The following is a 2,568-nucleotide window of genomic DNA, read 5'->3' as shown; positions in this document are numbered from 1 at the left end:
ATGGGTAGAGAAAATGTGGTACATTTACACAATGGAGTACTACTCAGTGAAAAAAAAAAAACAATGGAATCTTGAAATTTGCAGGAAAGTGGATGGAACTAGAAGAAACCATTCTGACCAAGGTAACCCAATCACAAAACGACAAACATGATATGTATTCACTCATATATGGATCTTAGAACGAATGGGAATTGTCATGTAAAACAATCTTGTTTCTAATTCAAATAAAAAATCTGAAAAAGAAAACCAAGTCACCAGGAAAACAGCTATATAATTAATATAGTGTCTGTGTTCATTTGGGGCATAGAAGGGTGGAGAAACCCAGCCGGGCCAAAAAACATCACAGTACAGGAATGCCACCAGTTACATCAACTACAATCCAAGGCATGTCCTGGAAATGTATGGCCAGAATAGATGGCCAGGAAAATGAACCTGAGAGAAGTTGGGGGGCAGGTAAAAACATTATCAAAAAATATTGTATGGAAAAATATATCAAACTGGAAAAAGAAACAAATGAAAGATCCCTAAACATAATGTAGCAATGAACAAGGAAAAAATACAACTCATGAAAAGACAAAAGCCAAACTAAACAAAACGTTAGAATATAGTGAGGCCTTGGGCACTAGAGGGGAACTCATTACTGCCACATTGTGCACTAAGACACTTTCTACATGCAATATATGAGCACATTAGGTCTCAACTTTATCAAAGGAGCTTCCTTTTGCAGATGAATGAGACTTTTACCGAAATGCACAAGTTGTCAAATTCCTGCGACTAGCTCACTGTGGAGAAGAAAAACTTTGGATACCATCAAAGTTGATCAAGATTTGAATCAAAAAAGAAAAACTGACTAATGAGGAGAAATGACAGGTAAACTACCAAGGTACATCTAATGAACTATATAGAAACCTCACAAAGGAAAGGGAAGTGTTCTGTTTTGTTTTTCACAGGAAAACTCATCTCCAGAAGGCAAAAGACACTGCATGAGTAGATGCTTAAAGAAGAGAATGTAGCTATAACCATCAAACAAAAGGTATGTGCCATATGGTAAAACATCAATTTCTCTTTATTTTCTAGTCTCTATTCACAATTAAACCAATGCTGGCTTTAGAGTTGGATTGGCTTTCCTCCTCTAAATCCAAGCACATTGTTAAAATAAACTTCAGAGTTTCTGTATTATATCAAGAAGCTAATTGATGTAATGCAGAATAGGAGAAAAATTGGGGACTGTCATTTGCATTTTCTTGGCTCTTTCTCTCAAGCTATACATTCCTTTATAATTGTTATTTTCCCATTGTTGCCTTTCCCGGTATGCATACATATACAAGTAAAAATTTCTTTGCTAACATTTATGTTTGAGTCCCACACAGCCAATGAAAAACTGCCTGACACCAATCCCTGGACGCTCCAGAAAGAAAATGGCCCATACCTCCACGAGTACACTGGATCCAACTTGCTTCGTTTCAACTGACACTCTAGCCAGAACTTCGGGTACTGACTTCAATCAACACAAGAACTTCAGTCAAGATAAGGACTTCAACCTGGACCTTCAATCAAGCATCTCCCACCAGACACGGACTGGATATAACAGATTCAGGACTTTCACTACACTAACTTTTTCTTCCCACAACACCCAATGAGGCTGTCATCATCCCAGTTCAGCAGGAAGTAGCTTGGAGAATACTACACCCCTTTTCCCCACTGTTGACACCTAGTTCAGGCTAGTTTCCTATTGTTTAAGGTTGGGCTTGGAAGGAGATGTTCAAGCTTGGACATCTCTTTCAGATGACTCTAAGGTATACTTGGAATAGATATAGTTAAGGTGAGACATAAGTAGACTATTATAACTTCTTGTAACTCACCTTTATGATTGTTAATTCTAGATAATTTACACTGTTAAGTTTTAATCCTCTTTTAGACTAAAAGAGGAATTTTAGGGGGAAATGCTGACCACGCCCACTTGGGGACTGGCACAGGTGACACTCACCATACACATTTGGGCATGGTCAGAGTGACGTAGCAAGGTTTAAATATCCGGGATGCACACATGCTGCTCTTTTCTCCCTCTCCCGCCTGGCTGTTCAGGACTGGCTCCCCCGAGTGAGTATTTCCTAATAAACCATCTGTTTTCAAACTAATTTTGACTCCATTGTGAACCTCATTAATTGTATTCGACTATAGAACTGTGCATAGCTCCATTCGAAGAAAATCTCACAGATGTGCCCTGAGACTTGACATCAAAAGCATGGACAATAAATTCCAAGCAGAATCCCACCATGGAGCTTGAAATTTACAATGCCCATTCAAGGCTTGTCCCCAAAATCAAGAAATAAAGTGAATCAAAGAAGTGGGTTGTGTAGGGGACAGTGTAAGCCACACCTGCTAGAAGCTGGCTACAGGTGTGCCTGGCCACACCCGTCAGGGCGTGGTCAAGGTGATGTCAGGATGACTCGAGATAGGATTTAAAGGGACAGACAAGGCACATGGGAGCCCCTTCTCTCTGAACTCCCTGCCTTGCTGCTCCTGGCATGCTCTGGCTTGTGTTTGGCTGGCGTTTATCTAATAAAG

Source organism: Cricetulus griseus, chromosome X (genome assembly GCF_003668045.3).
Source record: "Cricetulus griseus strain 17A/GY chromosome X, alternate assembly CriGri-PICRH-1.0, whole genome shotgun sequence".
NCBI classification, from domain to species: domain Eukaryota; kingdom Metazoa; phylum Chordata; class Mammalia; order Rodentia; family Cricetidae; genus Cricetulus; species Cricetulus griseus.
This window is presented reverse-complemented; position numbering follows the sequence as displayed.